The sequence below is a fragment of the Oncorhynchus nerka genome, linkage group LG27 (genome assembly GCF_034236695.1).
Source record: "Oncorhynchus nerka isolate Pitt River linkage group LG27, Oner_Uvic_2.0, whole genome shotgun sequence".
Classification (NCBI taxonomy): Eukaryota; Metazoa; Chordata; class Actinopteri; order Salmoniformes; family Salmonidae; genus Oncorhynchus; species Oncorhynchus nerka.
This window is the reverse complement of record NC_088422.1, coordinates 31098955-31120274: the sequence shown is the minus strand read 5'-3', so window position 1 is coordinate 31120274 and position 21320 is coordinate 31098955. Positions and strand designations below refer to the sequence as shown.

At 43.3% G+C, this 21320-nt stretch overlaps 1 pseudogene; it reads right to left on the bottom strand.

Moving 5' to 3' along the window:
• LOC115111580 (bridging integrator 3-like) overlaps window positions 1-21320 on the bottom strand; it is a 49540-nt pseudogene that overhangs the window by 13463 nt on the left and 14757 nt on the right.

Below are 21320 nucleotides of genomic sequence, written 5' to 3'. Positions count from 1 at the left end.
GTCCGCTCACCATCCAAGAATTCACAAAATAGGACAAACACCAAATAGAGACTCTGCAAGCAGAATTCTGCTTAATATCCTCCGTGTACAAAGTAAAACACCAAATAATGTATGCAGAGCAGAATTAGGCCAATATCAGCTAATTATCCAAATTCAGAAAAGATACTTTAAATTCTACAACCACCTAAAAGGAAGCGATTCCCAAACCTTCCATTACAAAGCCATCACCTACAGAGAAATTAACCTGGTGAAGAGCACCCTAAGCAAGCTGGTCCTGGGGCTATGTTCACAAACAGACCCCACAGAGAGCCAGGACAGCAACACAATTCGACCCAACCAAATCATGAGAAAAAAAGATACTTGACACATTGGAAAGAATTAACAAAATAAACGGAGCAAACTTGAATTCTATATGGCCCTAAACAGAGAGTACACAGTGGCAGAATACCTGACCAACGTGACTGACCCAAAATTAAGGAAATATTTGACTATGTACAGATTCACTGAGCATAGACCTGCTATTGAGAAAGGCCGCCGAAGGCAGTCCCCCGCTCTCAAGAGAAGACTATGTGCACACTTCCCACAAAATGAGGTGGAAACTGAGCTACACTTCCTAACCTCGTGCCAAATGTATAACCATATTAGAGAGACATATTTCCCTCAGATACACAGACCCACAAAGAATTAGAAAACAATCCGTTTGTGACCTGTTGCCACAAGAAAAGAGCAACCAGTGAAGAACAAACACCATTGTAAATAAAACCTATATTTAATGTTTATTTATTTTCCCTTTTGTACTTTAACTACTTGTACATCATTACAACACTGTATATAGACATATGACATTTGAAATGTCTATTCTTTTGGAACTTTTGTAAGTGTAATGTTTACTGTTAATCTTTTATTGTTTATTATCTAGTTCACTTGCTTTGGCAATGTTAACATATGTTTCCTATGCCAATAAAGCCCTTAAGAGAGATGGAGTGACAGAGAAAGGGAGAGCACATTTTCGTGCTCATCATTTCCTGGTGGGTGCTTATATTTGTCCTAATACAGTGAGTGTTAATTACCCAACTAAGTGTAGCCTAAATTTGAATACACATACTCTGGCACGTACACAGCCCATTGAAGTGACAAATAAAAAAAACTCCATTAACACTGTCCAGGCTCAGGCCATTCTCGGCTCTATTTAAGATTCCACACATTTTCTTACAGATCGACACAAAAACATCAAGACTATTGAGACTTCAGAAACAATGATTAACATTCTGTTACTGGTGGACTAATGGCATTTTATTTCTAATGGAAGCTTAATGTATGGTGGTTTAATAGAGCAGTCCTCTACTTTGATGTCTAATTACAATATGCGGAGCTTCAACGCCATATACAGCAACAGGACTGACGGCTTGTTTTCCTCGTCCTAAAATAGTGGTCACCAACCTTTTGAGTCAAGATCACTTTCAGAGTTAAAATGCAAGCCGAGATCTACCACTCAGATTTTAATATATTTATATTTTTAAACATCTTCAAAATGTAAGCCTGTAACAGTTCTGTAGAAATAAGGTTTGTGCATAGGCCCAAAATATTACACTGCATATTGGCTATGCTTGAATTGCCAATGTTGTTCTTCGCAGACCATTTTGAAATTATATAAATATTTTTTTATTAGGTACAGTGGGGCAAAAAAGTATTTAGTCAGCCACCAATTGTGCAAGTTCTCCCACTGTAATTTTCATCATAGGTACACTTCAACTATGACAGACAAAATCTGAAGAAAAAAAATCCAGAAAATAACATTGTAGGATTTTTTATGAATTTATTTGCAAATTATGGTGGAAAATAAGTATTCGGTCAATAACAAAAGTTTATCTCAATACTTTGTTACATACCCTTTGTTGGCAATGACAGAGGTCAAACGTTTTCTGTAAGTCTTCATAAGGTTTTCACACACTATTGCTGGTATTTTGGCCCATTCCTCCATGCAGATCTCCTCTAGAGCAGTGATGTTTTGGGGCTGTTGCTGGGCAACACAGACTTTCAACTCCGTCCAAAGATTTTCTATGGGGTTGAGATCTGGAGACTGGCTAGGCCACTCCAGGACCTTGAAATGCTTCTTACGAAGCCACTCCTTCGTTGCCCGGGCGGTGTGTTTGGGATCATTGTCATGCTGAAAGACCCAGCCACGTTTCATCTTCAACGCCCTTGCTGATGGAAGGAGGTTTTCACTCAAAATCTCACGATACATGGCCCCATTCATTCTTTCCTTTACACGGATCAGTCGTCCTGGTCCCTTTGCAGAAAAACAGCCCCAAAGCATGATGTTTCCACCCCCATGCTTCACAGTAGGTATGGTGTTCTTTGGATGCAACTCAGCATTCTTTGTCCTCCAAACACGACGAGTTGACATTCTCCCAATCTTCTTCTGGATCATCCAAATGCTCTCCAGCAAACTTCAGACGGGCCTGGACATGTACTGGCTTAAGCAGGGGGACACGTCTGGCACTGCAGGATTTGAGTCCCTGGCGGCATAGTGTGTTACTGATGGTAGGCTTTGTTACTTTGGTCCCAGCTCTCTGCAGGTCATTCACTAGGTCCCCCCGTGTGGTTCTGGGATTTTTGCTCACCGTTCTTGTGATAATTTTGACCCCACAGGGTGAGATCTTGCGTGGAGCCCCAGATCGAGGGAGATTATCAGTGGTCTTGTATGTCTTCCATTTCCTAATAATTGCTCCCACAGTTGATTTCTTCAAACCAAGCTGCTTACCTATTGCAGATTCAGTCTTCCCAGCCTGGTGCAGGTCTACAATTTTGTTTCTGGTGTACTTTGACAGCTTTTTGGTCTTGTCCATAGTGGAGTTTGGAGTGTGACTGTTTGAGGTTGTGGACAGGTGTCTTTTATACTGATAACAAGTTCAAACAGGTGCCATTAATACAGGTAACGAGTGGAGGACAGAGGAGCCTCTTAAAGAAGAAGTTACAGGTCTGCGAGAGCCAGAAATCTTGCTTGTTTGTAGGTGACCAAATACTTATTTTCCACCATAATTTGCAAATAAATTCATAAAAAATCCTACAATGTGGTGAATTTAAGGATTTTTATTTTTTTTATTTTGTCTGTCACTGTTGAAGTGTACCTATGATGAACATTACAGGCCTCTCATCTTTTTAAGTGGAAGAACTTGCACAATTGGTGGCTGACTAAATACTTTTTTCCCCCACTGTATATAATCACACAGATAATGGATCATTTGTTGTGTTACTTGTGAGGCACAGCTGAGTGTGTTTAATAATTTGCTTTTTTTTCCTGGACAGATGGGCCTGCATCTGATGGTCAGTTGGAGAGGGAGGGATGGATGTTGTTACTCCTATGACCAGAGAAAGTGAAATATTCCTTGATATTAAAAAAGACACACCGGCTGAAAATAATAACAATGCAGGCTTATCGTAACACTTTGCTATACTCATTCATTGCAGCTGCAGTCCTGGTTGTAGCGTGAGGAACTAGGGTTAACGTGCATTTTATGGCTAATAAAGAAAGGTGTTGAACAAAAATGTTGACAGTGCTGAATAACAATTTAAACATGAACATACACAAAAACAGCAGCTCTTTGCTGTATTCGTTGAGTCTCTCTAGTCCTGGTTTTAAAAGTTTTGAAATCACAGTATCAACTTTGCTATGTGTTCTAGGCTTTTTTTTCCCAGTCTATGGCTCGAAGAAACTGTGCAGACACAGTGATCTGAGCTATCTGATTGGTCAGCGGTAGGCCTATAGGTGCACTTGATTTGCTCCCTGGGCCTGCCAGGTAGGCGGAGTTCTACCTTCAGATAAAAATGGGAACATTTAGCCTTCCCAGCGCTAGGGGTGCTGAATCAAGAGCGCCTACCACCAACAGTGCAAAACTAATTTTAAAAAATAGGAACGCAAGGCTGTCACAAAATTGGGGAGAAAAAGGAGTAAAAAAAAGAAGAAAAAAAAGAAATTTAAAAATAAACGTTTGGTGATAAACTAGGAATGCCTAAGAGATCAACCAGTCTCTCCCCACAATGTGTTCGTCCAATGCGGTGTATGTTTGTGTACTGTCCTGAGACAGTCCTGCTCTCCAGCCAATCCCCTGCCCCTGGCCCAGGAAGCTGGGCCCTCTGCCATATTCAGAGCCTGCCCACACGTCCGCCTGCCGCCCACCAGGAAGAGGAAATTAGAACCATTCCATCCTGTCACAGTTCTGCTACCAGAACACACGAGGAGACAAATAGTGCATGCACACAATCACTAACTAATGCATTCATATGTTCCATCAAAGTTCATTTTCCCAGGGGTTTGACATGACAAGATCAGGAATTTCAGACAGATTTTTTGTTATAAACAAAAAAGTTAAAAACACACACAAATTCACCAGACAACAAACACATTGAGTCTCTCTCTCAAACACACACCCCACTCCAAAAAACAGCCTCTGGGGGAGGGGCCAGCAGGAGGAAGCAGGACCTTAACAAGCACTACGGAAGACGGATGGGATCCCAGCTCCCAAGCCTGGCCACTCCCTCTACCGCCTCTGCACTCTGTGTGTGTGTGTGTGTGTGTGTGTGTGTGTGTGTGTGTGTGTGTGTGTGTGTGTGTGTGTGTGTGTGGCTTCAGGAATGGAATAGCACTCACTGCGTGCTCGGACGGACGGGGGCGAGTATAGGGAATTAAACTTTAAACTTTCTTCCAGACACACTACCACAGCAGCCCCATTCCCTCCCCTGTCCAGTTCAGTTTTACTATCTGCTATGCTTTATTACAGCGCCTTCTGGAGCTAATGCTACGTACCAACTCCCCTTGGGTGTGCGCTCCTTCCCACTCTACAGACACAGCAGCTGTGGCTTGTGATGTATTAAAAACATGTGGACAATGGGAGAGGTGCAGGTCTAGATAAGACAAATACTTTTTAAGAGGATCGATCACGGTCTTCGAAATTCTGGTTCACCTGTGGACGAACAGACATGGGTCAAAGTTCGATTTTTTTTTTTTAAAGTACAGTACTTCTCTTAATACGAATGTCTTTATGAATTAAAATTTGTTGTCAAAGTGGATTACATCAAGTTGAACATAATAGTTCCTCCAAGTCCCTGCCTCCACGCAAACAATCAACAATTGTGTATTTTCAAACAGAGCACTCAAGACAGAGGGGAGGGAGGTGAGGCGGGTTGCAAAGAAACTTTTGTGACGTTGACTGTTTTATTGTACACAAGCCCCGAGGAGAAATCCCTGAATATTCATTGAGCTCAACAATACAAAAGGATACAACTGTCAGGGGACGGACATGAAAGCAAAGCCCCACTGATTTCAAATCCTGCGGAGGGTGGGTTGCTTTACAAGATGAAAGTTCTTTGCAAACAAACATTTTAACAATAACAGTTTATATTTTCCTGCATTCTCCTTCTCGTTGCCAGAGCCGACAGGGGAAGGGAGGGAGGGGGAATTTGTTAAATGGAAGTAAATTAACATCTCATCTTGAGGCCTCCAGCCCTGACACCAAAGTCCCATCAATAGAAGTTGGCACACAATTAACAACATGTCCAGTGTCATTTATATTGCATAGTCAAAATGAATGCTAGATCTCTGACAGAACGCTAAGTTAACCTGGCAAACAACTCCAGTGAACAACATCGCTAAGAACATTTCATGAGAAATAAAAGTGGCAAGACAACTCCATAAAGTGACAGCTCCATGTGAACAGTGAGCCTAGTACAAGTAATCACTTGCTCACTAGTTATTGGAAGGATAGTCAATCACAGAATATAAGAAACAAATACTGTAAAACAGCAGAGCTTTCTGAATGCCCTGACCATCTCTAAGAAGACACACACACATCAACACGGCTTCGCTAAAACAAGTACATAACACAAATGAATTTGGTTTGAGGGAAAACAAGAGAACCAATAACAAATAAGTACATGGGAATTTACATTTTCCTCTGTTTTACATATTCACACCATCCCCCCCTCCCTGGGAGAGAGAAAAGTCTGGAGCTGCGCTGCTGCTGAGGTGAGTGCATGCAGTAAGCGGGGAGAACAACAACAGCACATTTGCTTAAGCATGCTGGTGCCCTCTACCCTCTGCCCCTTCTCACAGAGGGGGGCAGGACTATTCCACTGAGGCCCAGCAGTGCCTGGGGCCAGCGCTCTAGCAGCAGTCTCCATGAGTGAGTCACGGGGCAGAGGCCATCCCGGCACACAGGCCTCCCAAAAATACACGCAGATCGCAGAGGAAATCAATATCCCTCCAAACGGAGCATCCTCTACTGCTCAGCCGCCATTTTCACTGGGGCTCGGCTTCAGCAGCAGTGTGCCGGGGGGGCTGTGCGCCCTCCTCAGCCCCAGAAATAAACACACAGGCCTGGGCCACTGCTGCCTTCATTATCCCTGCACATTTTATCTGCTCGCTCTCTCACTCACAGCCCCGCGGCAGAACATCTTCTCTCAACACCAAAGAGAGCAAAGGGTGGTTGCTTTTGTGTCTGTTTTGCTTGAGCAGTTGAGTTGTTGGTGGTACCGTCAGAAGGAAGGAACAGCCAGCTTGGAGGGAGAACTGGTGGAGTATGATTCTGGAGAGCTGCGCTGGGCTTTAACAACTCTGGACTCCTGAGGTGATATTCAAAAAAATATTGAAGCAACTGACCAACCAAGGGCCTAGAAACGCTTTGCTTGTGTGTCATCTCTCAACCAGTTAACCGAAAGCTATGCGGCTCAGAGAGACATACTGTAGCAGAACACAGTCATGTCAAACATCTTATCGACTGAGACTGTCTGAAAAGGAGGCCTCTAAACTCAAGCACCAACTTGTGATAACAGAAGGGTTGCATGTCAAAATACTGTGATGGCTACCTAACTACCAGGCTCAATATAATGGAGAATAATGTATTTTGGTTTTTGTATTTTCTAACTTATGATGACTGCTTCACTTCCATAAGTAAGAAGGTATACTTGGCTCCATGCTGCCTGGCTGGAGAACTGTCCAGTAGACCATGGAGCCAAGCAGGGAAATTATACCCTATGGAGCCAGCCAACGCCTCCAATCCTACGCACTGCACAGCAAACCTGCACCTTTGTTACTGACCTGCAAAACGCCAGTGATGTAAAAATACAATACCACATAGACATCTTGCTGTTCCTGACCATATGACTCAAAGCAGCTCAAAACCGATTCAAGATGATTTCGAAAGCTCAAGTAGAGTCCAGCAAGATGAGTGCTGTGTAGTGCAGAGCTGGCCTCCCATATTTGTCCGAGGTGAAGGTTACGAGGGTTATTAGCATAGCCAGAGGGAAGAGGACTCAGAGGAGAACAGTAAGAGATGTTAACTACACTTCAGGGTTCTGACACACTGTTTAACTAAGAGGGAAGTGGAGAAGGAAAGAGAAAAGCAGATGGAAAATGGATAATCACAAATACATTTGCCTTGGACATTTTCATAGAAATGGGGTAGAGAATATTGACTACTCTTCATCTTTTGCAAGGGTTCCAGATTTTAAGGGGAGAATAACTCTTGTTCTGATGTAAAAATGTTACTCATTTCCAATCTTCAGAAGAATGAGAAGACATTTCATCTTAAATACAGTCAAAATGGAAGGACTGGTCTTGGCAGACCACCAAGCCAAACTCTTGAAAAGACCTACCATAGGTCACAAGCTGTGAACCACAAGCACAGTCACCACACATCTTTGTCCAGTCATTCCAAATGGCTACTGTAAAACTTGATCTGAGCACACAGTGTGTTTTACGTCCAGTCTTTGCTGGAAGAATGCCTGAATGCCTTGTTGAGTGCTTGAAAGGAATTCACAGAGATCTTCAGAATATGTACAGAGAGGGACATTGTTACTCAAGGTAAGGCCACAAGACACATAAAAGGACGCTGGGAAAACCAGTCTAAAGCACACTCATGGAAAAAGCACTCTTCTAAAATTGTAGTAGAATCAGGTCTTGTACATATTTGTTTTTCTGCATTCTTGATGATCAGTGTGATTCCCTGTTGACTTCTCTCTCTTAACAGAGATGTCTCTCACAGTGCAATGCCCTGAAGAAACACACATGCAATGCCATCCCTATGATTACCTGCAGCGATGATTTTAATCAAATATGTGATGTACACATAGCAAATAATATAAAGGAGCTGAGAACAGAAGCAGCATTCCTCACATAGAGATACTGTGGAAGATCATGCAGAGAACAAATCCCATTAAAACAGCCTGTGACATTTCCAAGTGAAGCTATTCCATAGTACGAGTTATTTTAAACAGTAGTGAGTCACAAATGCATCCGATCTACAGCTCTCTGATATTCGACAAAGACGAGCAGCTAATAGACCAGTGTGCTGCTGGAGACGCTCTCAAAAGAAGACAAGATAAGAAAAGAGATCCTGAGTGAGTTTTTTATTCTCGTTCACACAATATTGACAAAGATGAAAATACACTTAGGAAAACCAAACCCTTTTGGTTTCAGCCGTTTGAGTGTTTGAAGAGAGGGGAGCGTATGAGGCATACCTGTCAGAATTCTGAATCAAATGCTCATAGGTAGAGCTGTGAAAGCTAGGCTGGGGGAGGGTTTCTTCTACCATTGTATAGGCCCCCTGCCTAAAAGAGTATACAGTTTATTGGCCCCCTGCCTAGAAGAGTATATTGTATATTTTGGTTTCAATAGACAATTTCGATGCAAGAGGACCTGACCTAGATGTTGCTCTGGGGTTTTTGCAATTGCACCCCACCTGGAAAATAATCTAGGGGAACGACTCGGCTGTGGTGTGAGGCTGAGGAAGAGCACAGACAGTACCAGACCTTCTCCTGATTGAAGGAGTCCATCCTCTCATGGCTGTGTCCAGAGCAGTCATGGACTCCAGAAAAGCCTGGTCCTGTACAGTGGGTTACTGAGCAAGTCCCCTGAGATCTTCACTGCTGCCTTGGACATGGCTGAGAGACAAATATAGAACACGCAAGGAATATTGTTATTACCATGTTAAAACTGACCCTGAGAAGGGAAAGGAGGGAGGGATTTATTTTTATTTTTTAAACGCCATAACCAAATAGATATGGCGGAACGGGAGAAACATCACCATGCCAACATACAATCTGTGTTATTAATTGTTGGCCTGGTTTGACTATTTGGCCCAGACATGGGGCGGCAGGGTAGCCTAGTGATTAGAGTGTTGGGCTAGTAACCGGAAGGTTGCAAGTTCAAATCCCCAAGCTGACAAGGTTCAAATCTGTCGTTCTGCCCCTGAACAGGCAGTTAACCCACTGTTCCTAGGCAGTCATTGAAAATAAGAATTTGTTCTTAACTGACTTGCCTAGTTAAAGGTAAATAAAGGTAAAATGGCTAGCAGCAGAGGTTAGCACTGTGCCAAGACTGACACAGCGGGAGGGGTTCAAAAGTTTGAGCTTTTCGTGTAATAAACTAAAAGGAAAAGTAGGATAGAGCAGCACAGCATCAGTTGGAAGGAGTTGAGGGTGTGGTGGGCTCGGCTGCTCTCATGAATATTCACAAAAGCACTGGGAATCTGTGCAAATGTTTCTACAGTGCCAGCGCCAATTACTGTTAATCTGCACCCTTGACACTTTATCTTTAGACCTAGAGTGCATATTGAATCACAGCATCACAATCAAAATAAATGAGCTGCACTGGGGACAGAAAAGAAGTTGATAAGGCAGGAAGTAAAAAAAGAAAAACATCAGATTCAACTAGGACTCATTCAAACACTCTTAGGATCAGGTAAAGACCCATTTACTGTCAATCAAACATATGCAGGTGGAGTTTCTGGTTTTGTAATAACAGGTTGAGCCTGCCCTAACCTGGCATTCACATGATAATGTCTATGTAGGTAAAACAAGCCACGTTGATTTAGTGGTTATGAAACTGACTAAAAGGCCATTTCTCACCAAGTCCTTTATTTTTGTCCGAATAATTTAGACGGAAAAAATAAATACAGCACGTCTTGTTTATGACACCTTTCACACTAATTGCGATATATAATCAGTCAATTATTTAGTTTTGGCCCAGGTTCGATTTTTGCGTCTTTTCGCAAGTGAAAATAAACTGTTTACCAATAGAAATTGTTATCTGGGATATTGCCACTGACACGCACTACCCCTGACAGGTCGGTGTTCTTCGTGCGAATTAATTCATTTATATTTGCCTGTTTTTTGCGTTTACAATTAATCAGTGATGCAATGTATCAATTTAGCCAACGTGATCACATCACACCAGAGCTACACGTCACTCTCGCCATTAAAACTTATCCGCCAGTTCATTGCCAACGCTGTAACCTATTTCATTGCCATTCAGCAAGCAAGATGATCTATAAGTGACTCGTTCGAGACCTAGAGGGGAAAGAGAGAGGCCAGTGGCTTTGCTAGCAGAGATACGTGAATTGCGCAAGAAGGGAACAGTGAAGACGGAGATCAGTTAGAAGTTCATATATTAACGAATCATTCATATAGCCTATATATTAGGCTATGTATTATAGGCCTGCTAACGTGTGATATAGACAACCCTAAAATACAGACCAAAAAAGATCTGCTGGAATTTACCCTTTGCGAAGTTTTTGCGAAGATTTAGTTAAAGCACTCCCTCAAAATAAAATGTAGGCCTAGTGTCAACATATCCACCCGTTGCTTCACTAAAATTGATCAACGGCTGTTTGGCTATGGACAGGTTGTGTGCATGTGTTCCTATATTATAATGGTTGTCAATTTAATCCTGATATAGCCTAGGTTTATATCACAGCTGTCTCGATATCTTCCCCTTACAACTTTCATCAAATGATATGATAGACTACATTGATTTAGCATTATCCTTTAATGTAGAGTGGTTTTTGATATCCTACAGAAAGGATTTAAAGACAATGTTTTTAATACGCTTTGTTCTGGGGAAAGGAGAACTGTGATTTGCTTATGCGTCTGTGGGATGCGCTGCAGGCTGCTTTGATTGACGGGTCCTTTCAGGTGGGTGGGTATGAGTGTATGAGTTCGCTAATTATCCATGTCCATTCAGGAAGTTTCCTAAAATAGGTCTAGCCTGTCTGGACTTCACCTCTTTAATCAGATAGAAAGAAAACTATTGGCAGCAAGCATCATGGTCAGTTTATGTGCGTGGAATGACGACAGTTCCCAGTTTTGCTTTTAACTGAATGAATCGCAGCCAAGCTGAACAACATATTGCCACAGATAATGACTGCGGCATTGTTGGTGGCGTTATGCGATTTTTTTTCGAAAAAGTAGAGGGCAAAACGTATTGGCTATCGTGTCAAAATCGGATTGTGTATTTTTTCTCAATTCGGACAAAAAGATTGCACTGCAGTTGGTGAGCAAAGATCTTAAACATGGTTGACAAGCTACAGAAAGTCTAACTGTTAAATTCCATTGTATCAGGTAATGAATAAACCGTTTGTGTTGCCAATGTAGAACTTGACTCAGCTTTTCTGCTTGCAGTCAAAACAGATTGAAAAAAATGGCTCGTTGCCAGTGATATACCGACTCAGTAAAGATTTCTCTCTAAAGGCTTATATGGACTTGCCTCAGAAGAGCCCACAATTTCATCGTCTTACTTTAAATAGACTAGACAAATGATTGTGTTATGAAAAGCCGTGTGGAGCACACTGTGTGCTAACATATTGTGCAGGCAGGTCTACTCTTTGTTTGGTTGCTGTTGGTGGAGAAAGGACCTGTGCAACAGATGGAATCCATTAATTCTAATGAGACATTGACAGCTCTGATACTTTGATGAGGCATCATCCCATATTCCAGAGCACAAAGCAGAGGAAATGAAGCCCCACACTCCCCCATCCTTCCCCTCTCCACCCTCAGAGTAGCTATCTACCAGGGGCACATTCTGCTACTGCTCCTCCCAAAGATACCCATTTCCATCTCCAAAAGAGCCAACCAAAAATATAGATTTCTTCTGCGCAGAAATACACAAGTTATGAGTAGGAAGCATGTGAGAAATGTTGCTAATCTTTAAGGGCTACTGAATAAAACCTCACATTCAAAAAATTTATTTTTCCAAAATTGCATAACAGACATGCCCCAGAAAAACCTGACAGGGACAACAATTAAGGTGTCAATAAATGTATGCCTAGCGTGTGAAAGAGATTAGATGAATGAGAGCAAGTGACAAAGGAGATTTGGACATAAAAGAAAAGATGATCAGTGGGAAATCAATTTTTTGGCCAAAATATACAACACTGGGTCAACAACAAACCTATATCAGCCTCTGTGCTTTTCTTCATGTCTTTGTGGAGCTTCTTTATCTGATCTTCCAACCTGTAAAGGAAGGGATTTTTTTTTCAGGTGTACCTTGGATATCACAATAATACAACATATGACATTTGGTAAGCATCTGTCCAAGTACAGTTGGGCATCAAACAGAGCAAATTGACAGTAGGATCATGTTTTTACATTTAGCAGCTAGAGTAGGGAGAGAGGGAGAGTACTGAAAAAGGGTGGACTGTGTCCATCCTGATCAAACCCCTCTAATCTCTATAAAGCATTCACTGACACAGTCTTAATGGGATATCTCAGTCCAGCCAGCATGTTACAAATAAACACCTACAAGTCACTATGGACTGGGACATTCAATAGGATTACAAAAATGCATTGATTTAATATAAAACACATTATTATGACTTCCCTTTTGCTAATTAAAAATACTAGGATTGCTTTTTGTTACCGTCAACTAAATTCTGGCATAAAAGCATTTATGTCTTCAATCATCCCTCTGCATTCATTTAAATGATGGGTGTTAAAATGGCAATTACGAGACTACGGAGGCTGAATCGTGTGCCGTTCATTATATCAATTAAGGGAAACGAGGGGCTGTTTAGCAACTCCCAGGAGAATGCTGTCACATCAGTTTTCAGGGTTTCATTAAGGGAGGGGGGAGGAGAAGGGGACTGAAAATACAACAGTTTTCCTATTTCCATCTTCATTCTCCAATCTGTGTGAACTGACGGGAGGCAGGAGAATGCGAGGGCTGAGGAGGGCTCTTCTGGATGTGGGCCAGAAGTCCGTTTCTACAAGGTGTTAATGGAGGCCTGCTGGAGCAGCTGCTACTCCTCACTCCTGTGTGCCCCAACAGTTTGCACTTTACTGCCGCCAACAGCCAGCCTCTCTACACTCCCAGATGCTGCGGGTAATGTCGTAGGAGTATGGATTTAGAAGCTGATCTCAGGTAGACAAATACTGCTATGGGATTATAGATGCTAAACTTACTGTGGAAGGCATTGGATGATGAAATAATTTGCTAAATTTGACCCGACCTGTCTTTCAAATGACACTAGGTATATTTCCACACAAATTAATAGATTATTGAATTCAACAACAGTTCAAAGAGCTAGATGGCAGATTTATGTTCACTAAGAGTTAACAATATGTAACAGAGGAGAGTGCTAAGACGTCTGTACATGCCTGCTCCTCTTACTCATGTGTAAGAAATGTGTATTGTGGTGCCATGTCTCCTACTCAACAAAACCTAAATGTGAAGTGCTCTCACTCAGTCTGCAGGCCCCTCGGGGAGTCTCTTTAACCTCTGACACACAACAGGGGAGGGCCTCCTATGTGCTAGCTCACAGAAGGTCTTGGGCAAGAGAATGCTTCTCACACAAACCATATACACTGAAGAAAAAGATAAATGCAACATGCAACAATGTCAAAGATTTTACTGAGCTACAGTTCATATAAAAGGAAATCAGTTAATTTAAATAAATTCATTAGGCCCTAATCTATGGCTTTCACATGACTGGGAATACAGATATGCATCTGTTGGTCACAACTTTAAAAATAAAAATAAATAAAAACTAGGGGAATGGATCAGAAAACCCGTCAGTATCTGATATGACCACTATTTGCCTCATGTAGCGTGACATTTCTCCTTCACATAGAGTTGATCAGGCTGTTGATTGTGGAATGTTGTCCCACTCCTCTTCAATAGCTGAGCGAAGTTGCTGGATATTAGCGGGAACTGGAACACGCTGTCATACACGTAGATCCAGAGTCTCCCAAACATGCTTAATGGGTGACATATCTGGTGAGTATGCAAGCCGTGGAAGAACTGGGACATTTTCAGCTTCCAGAAGTTGTGTACTGATCCTTGCGACATGGGGCCGTGCATTATCATGCTGAAACATAAGGTGATGGCAGCGGATGAATTCCACCACAATTGGTTTCTGGATCTGGTCTCTCTATCTCTGTGCATTCACATTTCCATCGATAAAATGCAATTGTGTTCATTGTCTGTAGCTTATGCCTGCCCATACCATAACCCCACCGCCACCATGGGGCACTCTGTTCACAACGTTGACATCTGCACAATACATTTGAAACCGGGATTAATCCGTAAATAGCACACCTCCACTGAAGTCGGTCACGACGACGAACTGCAGTTAGGTCAAGACTCTGGCGAGGATGACGAGCACGCAGATGAGCTTCCCTGACAGTTTGTGCAGACGTTTTTAGGGGGTGGGCAAACCCAGTTTCATCAGCTGTCTGGGTGGCTGGTCTCAGACGATCCCGCAGGTGAATAAGCCCGATGTGGAGATTCTGGGTAGGCGTAGCTACACGTGGTCTGCGGTTGTGAAGCCAGTTTAACGTACTGCCAAATTCTGTAAAACAGCATTGGCAGCTTATGGTAGAGAATTAATCAATTATCTGGCAACAGCTCAGGTAAACATTCCTGTAGTCAGCATGCCAATTGCATGCTCCCTCGAAACTTGAGACATCTGTGGCATTGCGTTGTGACAAAACTGCACATTTAATTGTGTCCTTTTGTCCCCAGCACAAGGTGCACCTGTGTAATGATCACTGTGTTTAATCCACTTCTTGATATGCTACATCTGTCAGGTGGATAGATTATTTTAGCAAAGCTGAAATGCTCACTAACAGGGATGCAAACAAATTTGTGCACAACATTTGAGAGAAATAAGCTTTTTGTGTGTATGGAAACAAGGGACCAACACTTCACATGTTGCGTTTATATTTTAGTTCAGTGTATATTGTGTAACCTAACACTTCAGCATTGGGTCAAAAGAGAGGTGAAAGATTCTAACATGGTATTTCCCATGAAAATAATTATTTCAAGGTTAAATGTTGAGAGAACAGGCATGTGTGTTCACCTCTAAAAATCAATGGAAAACGTCAACTTAAAATAGCACTCGTTATGTTTTCTAGTCTGTCAACTCCGGGTTCATCTGCAATGAGGGTTTTTGCTGCACTAATGATGCAGAGTCAATACATACGGAGTACAAATGACAAATGAAAGTCATCTCCAGCACTAACAGTGTCTACATATGTAAAAATGGCACATTTCTATGACATGTGGTTAAAAAGTGAGAAAAAAGGTCTTAAAAATGCCTCTCTGTGACATCACATAGTAGGATTAAAAGATAGCTATTTTTAAGGGTATTTTCTTGCTGCCCACAAATAGTATTTGAAGATCAGTTCATCGGGTAGAACTTAACGTTGTTTTTTTTCTACAAAATGTAGAAATGTGCCGTTTTCACATATGTAGACACTGGTTTGGTGCTGGAGATAATGAATATGAGTTTGAAAAGAGGAGTTACCCTTTAACATTAGTGGCAACAAACCTACTTTTGGAGTTTGTTATATTCTCGTTCAACGTCTCTTTCAACCTGTAAAAACACATTGAAACTCATTGTTAGATACAACATTATCATCTTTGTGTTCATGTTTGTTCATTCAATAATGTTACCTTCGATTATGGTCCTAACATGTGCTTGATGAATACTGAATATCCCTACTATTGGAGAGCCAATAAAGCCATATCCTGAGCACAGCCTGGCTCCCCCTAATTTGCTTCATGTTGTTAGTTCTAAAGGTCTGGTTGACAGCCCCCACTCACCCCCTCCCTGCTCCTCCTCAGATCAGACTGGACTGATTGAACAGGCCAGCACTGGTTATGGAGGTAGCAGGGGTTCCTGTCTTGTGGTTCTGTGGGCTTCTGGATAAACAAATAAACAGTGAGGGAGGCAGCTGCCTGTCTGTCAGTGGAGGCAGGCTTGTCCACTGGGCTCCCTGTACTGTAGCCCACTCCCTAGGTCTGGCCTGGGATGTCACAGGAAGCTGCCTGGGAGCCGGTTCTGACTGTCTGCCACTGCCGGACCACAGAGACAGACAGATTACTGTGGAAGTGGTTTTCCCCAAAGGAAGGCACCCACTCACCGGCACTTCAAGGCAGCCACCTCTGCCCCCTCACATGGTTTGGACAAATTGGCACCCCACAGGCCCATGCTCATTGATGAGAGTGCAGTCACTTGTCTGACGATTTGCTGTTGGTTACCTCTAGTACACAATGTTCATTTTGTGAATAGACTAGTATGTCTTATACAATAAAGATATTTCAGAAAACCAAAGAAACAAGTTAAAGATGCAGTTGGTTAGGATGAGGGACTTCATTTGGGTTTCCTTCTCATCTTTAAACTGAATTTCTGATTACAGGCTCATTTGGAGGTCAATGATTGGATGTAAAAGCTGTATAACTCCTGTCCATTCAGTTCTGAAAACAACCATGCTGTGAGACCTGGAACATTGAGGTTTATGTGTGATTCTCTCCACAGGCCAAACAGACATGCATTAACTCCTTCACTGTCCAGTGTGTGGACAGAGGTGCTCTGCTCTCCCCAAGTCTAAATCCAAGGTTTCAGAGAAAATATTGACAGGTTAAGACAAATGTCCTCTTCCATAGCCACCACAGGGCTTTGATCTTTTAGCATACAATTTGAACAACAAAATGCAACCAAATATTTTTATTAGTTGGGCCAGACTTAGCCTAGCCTTCCCCTATAAAAGAGGTAAAAATATCTAGCTTGCATTTCTGCAGTCTGAAAGTCTCTCACTCATCTGTAACAAAGTGAGGAGTCGTAAGATCCCAGTATGCTTCCATATACACTACATGACCGAAAGTGTTTGGCCACCTCTTCAAATTAGTGGGATTGGCTATTTCAGCCACACCCGTTGCTGACCGGTGTATAACAACGAGCACACAGCCATGCAATCTCCATAGACAAACATTGGCAGTAGAATGGCCTTACTGAAGAGCTCAGTGACTTTCAACATGGCACAGTAATAGGATGCCACCTTTCCAACAAGTCAGTTCCTCAAATTTCTGCCCTGCTAGAGTTGCCCCGGTCAACTTTAAGTGCTGTTATTGTGAAGTGGAAACGTCTAGGAGCAACAATGGCTCAGCCACGAAGTGGTAGACCACCGAGTGCTGAAGCCTTAGCGCGTGACAATTCTCTCTCCACATTTGCAACACTCACTACAGAGTTTCAATCTGCCTCTGGAAGCAATGTCAGCACAATAACTGTTCGTTGGGAGCGTCACGAAATGGGCTTCTATGGCCAAGCAGCCGCACACAACACTAAGATCACCATCAACCCCCTTGGGTTGTGCCGTGGCGGAGATCTTTGTGGGCTATACTCGGCCTTGTCTCAGGATGGTAAGTTGGTGGTTGAAGATATCCCTCTAGTGGTGTGGGGGCTGTGCTTTGGCAAAGTGGGTGGGGTTATATCCTTCCTGTTTGGCCCTGTCCGGGGGTGTCCTCGGATAGGGCCACAGTGTCTCCTGACCCCTCCTGTCTCAGCCTCCAGTATTTATGCTGCAGTAGTTTATGTGTCGGGGGGCTAGGGTCAGTTTGTTATATCTGGAGTACTTCTCCTGTCCTATTCGGTGTCCTGTGTGAATCTAAGTGTGCGTTCTCTAATTCTCTCCTTCGCTCTCTGAGGACCTGAGCCTTAGGACCATGCCCCAGGACTACCTGACATGATGACTCCTTGCTGTCCCCAGTCCACCTGGCCATGCTGCTGCTCCAGTTTCAACTGGCCTGGGCCCTAGGACCATGTCCCAGGACTACCTGACATGATGACTCCTTGCTGTCCCCAGTCCACCTGGCCATGCTGCTGCTTCAGTTTCAACTGTTCTGCCTTACTATTATTCGACCATGCTGGTCATTTATGAACATTTGAACATCTTGGCCACGTTCTGTTATAATCTCCACCCGGCACAGCCAGAAGAGGACTGGCCACCCCACATATGCTCTCTCTAATTCTCTCTTTCTTTCTCTCTCTCAGAGGACCTGAGCCCTAGGACCGTGCCCCAGGACTACCTGACATGATGACTCCTTGCTGTCCCCAGTCCACCTGACTGTGCTGCTGCTCCAGTTTCAACTGTTCTGCCTTATTATTATTCGACCATGCTGGTCATTTATGAACATTTGAACATCTTGGCCATGTTCTGTTATAATCTCTACCCGGCACAGCCAGAAGAGGACTGGCCACCCCACATAGCCTGGTTCCTCTCTAGGTTTCTTCCTAGGTTTTGGCCTTTCTAGGGAGTTTTTCCTAGCCACCGTGCTTTTACACCTGCATTGCTTGCTGTTTGGGGTTTTAGGCTGGGTTTCTGTACAGCACTTTGAGATATCAGCTGATCTACGAAGGGCTATATAAATACATTTGATTTGATGTGCGTCGGCTGGAGTTGTGTAAAAGTTGCCGCCATTGGAGCAGTAGAAACGCGTTCTCTGGAGTGATGAATCAAGCTTCACCAGCTGGCAGTCCGACAGACAAACCTCGATTTGGCCGATGCCAGGAGAACGCTACCTGCCCCAATGCATAGTGCAAACTGTAAAGTTTGGTGGAGGAGGAATAATGGTCTGGGGCTGTTTTTCATGGTTCGGGCTAGGCCTCAGTTTCAGTGAAGGGAAATCTTAGCACTACAACATACAATGACATTCTAGACAATTCTGTGCTTCCAACTTTGTGGAAACAGTTTGGGGAAGGCGCTTTTCCGTTTCAGCATGACAATGCCCTCGTGCACAAAACGAGCTTCATACAGAAATGGTTTGTTGAGATTAGTGTGGAAAAACTTGACTGGCCTGCATAGAGCCCTGACCTCAACCCCATCAAACACCTTTGGGATGAATTGGAACACCGACTGCAAGCTAGGCCTAATCGCCCAACATCAGTACCCGCCCTCACGAATGCACTTGTGACTGAATGGAAGCAAGTCCCCACACCAATGTTCCAACATCTAGTTGAAAGCCTTCCCAGAAGAGTGGAGGCTGTTATAGCAGCAAATGGGGGACCAACGCCATATTAATGTCCATGATTTTGGAATGAGATGTTCAACGAGCATCTGTCCACATATTTTTGGCCATGTAGTGTAACAACCATACAACAACACACTAAATAAAGCCTGGTAGCGAATGTCTAGTGAAATTAGACATTTAATTATGTATTGTCTAGTTTCATAGGTGTTGCAACACAAATAATGGAAGACCTTATGTTGGCACAGTCTTTTTTTGGGGTGGGGACACACAGAAGACTGAACACTTACCGTTTTAGAAACAATCTGCTTTTTTGGTTGTCCAATCTTGAAGGGCATCCTAGAAGTAGACAAAATTATAAATTGGTGGGACAGACCACATTCCGCACATCACAAATACAATCTAACACATCCAAACAGGCATTTAACTGAAATGAGGCATTTTTAAGGGGCTGGCAGACAGGTACTCTGACTGGTAGGTAATAATGTGTTGCGAGGTGAGTACAAGTGAACAAGTGAATCCTTTAGCTCAGTCACAGCTAGCCAAATCCAAATGCTGTTAACCCTTGGCCTTCTGGAGTGTGCTTCAGAAGCCCTGTGCATTGACTTCCTGTCATCACACGCCACATCTGGCTTCCATTACTGGTGGATATCACTAATTAGAAGTGGCTGTCCCCTCTGCACTGTGTGGCTTTCCTGCAACCCCCCAGTCAAACACAGGCCCACATGTTGTACTGGCCATGGCCTTACAGATTGCTGTGAATGGAGACTGCAGCATGGTAGTTCACAATGCATCACTCTGCACCCCTTACAGAATCCAGTCTGACTACACCCTAAGCCTACAGTGCATTCAGGAAAGTATTCAGAGCCCTCGACTTTTTCCACATTGTTACGTTACAGCCTTACTCTAAAATGGATTAAATTGTTTGTTTTTCCCCCTCAATCTACACACAAAACCCCATAATGACAAAGTGAAAAGTTTATTTTTGCACATTGATTCAAAATAAAAACAGAAATACCTTATTTACATAAGTATTCAGACCCTTTGCTATGATACTTGAAATTGCATCCTGTTTCCATTGATCATCCTTGAGATGTTTCTACAACTTGATTGGAGTTCACCTGTGGTAAATTCAATTGATTGGACATGATTTGGAAAGGCACAAACCTGTCTATATAAAGGTCCCACAGTTGACAGTGCATGTCAGAGCAAAAAACTAAGCCATGAGTTTGAGGGAATTGTCCGTAGAGCTCAGAGAGGCACAGATCCGGGGAAGGGTACCAAAAAATGTCTGCAGCATTGAAGGTTCCCAAGAGCACAGTGGCCTCCATCTTAAATGGAAAAAAGTTTGGAACCACCAAGACTCTTCCTAGAGCTGGCCGCCCAGCCAAACTGAGCAATCGGGGGAGAAGGGCTTTAGTCAGGGAGGTGACTAAGAGCTCTAACGTTCGACTGTGGAGATGGGATAACCTTCCAGAAGGACAACCATCTCTGCAGTACTCCACCAATCAGACCTATATGGTAGAGTGGCCAGACAGAAGCCATTCCTCAGTAAAAGGCACAGGACAGCCCGCTTGGAGTTTGCCAAAAAACACCTAAAGGAGTCTCAGACCATGAGAAACATATTTCTCTGGTCTGATGAAACCAAGATTGAACTCTTTGGCCTGAACGCCAAGCACCATGTCTGGAGGAAACCTGGCACCATCCCTATGATGAAGCATGGTGGTGGCAGCATCATGCTGTGGGAATGTTTTCAGTGGCAGGGAGACTAGTCCGAATCAAGGGAAAGAGGAGCGGCACAAAGTACAGAAATCCTTGAAGAAAACCTGCTCCAGAGAACTCAGGACCTCAGACTGGGGGCGAAGGTTCACCTTCCAACAGGACAATGACCCGAAGCACACAGTCAATATAAAAATGTGTATGTGTGTAGAGTCAGTATAAATATGTGTGTGTGTGTTATGTGCGAGTGAGCAAATGAACTGTGTGTTGGTGCCTGTTGATGTCAGACTTCTTGCTCTGGTGCCGCTTGCCGTGCGGAAGCAGAGAGAATAGTCTATGGCTTTAACAAATTTTCCGGACCTTATTCTCACACTGCGTGATATAAGAGGTCCTGGATGGCAGGGAGCTGTGATGTACTGGGCTGTCCACACCACCCTCTGTAGCGCCATGCAATCGAGGGCGGTGCAGTTGCCATACCAAACAGTTATTTAGCCAGTCAAGAGGGCCCATGCCAAATCTT